Below are 399 nucleotides of genomic sequence, written 5' to 3'. Positions count from 1 at the left end.
ATTTATTTATTTTCAGCATAAGAGTATTCATTGTTTTTGCACCACACCCAGTGCTCCATGCAATCCGTGCCCTCTCTAATACCCACCACCTGATTCCCCCAATCTCCCACCCCCTGCCTCTTCCAAAGCCTCAGATTGTTTTTCAGAGTCCATAGTCTCTCATGGTTCACCTCCTCTTCCAATTCCCCCCAACTCCCTTCTCCTCTCTAACTCCCCTTGTCCTCCATGATATTTGTTATGCTCCACAAATAAGTGAAACCATATGATAATTGACTCTCTCTGCTTGACTTATTTCACTCAGCATAATCTCTTCCAGTCCTGTCCCTATTGCTACAAAAGTTGGGCATTCAGACTTTCTGATGGAGGCATAATACTCCATAGAGTATATGGACCACATCT

The sequence above is a fragment of the Mustela nigripes genome, unplaced genomic scaffold, assembly GCF_022355385.1.
Source record: "Mustela nigripes isolate SB6536 unplaced genomic scaffold, MUSNIG.SB6536 HiC_scaffold_3250, whole genome shotgun sequence".
NCBI classification, from domain to species: domain Eukaryota; kingdom Metazoa; phylum Chordata; class Mammalia; order Carnivora; family Mustelidae; genus Mustela; species Mustela nigripes.
Note: the sequence above shows the minus strand (reverse complement) of the source record.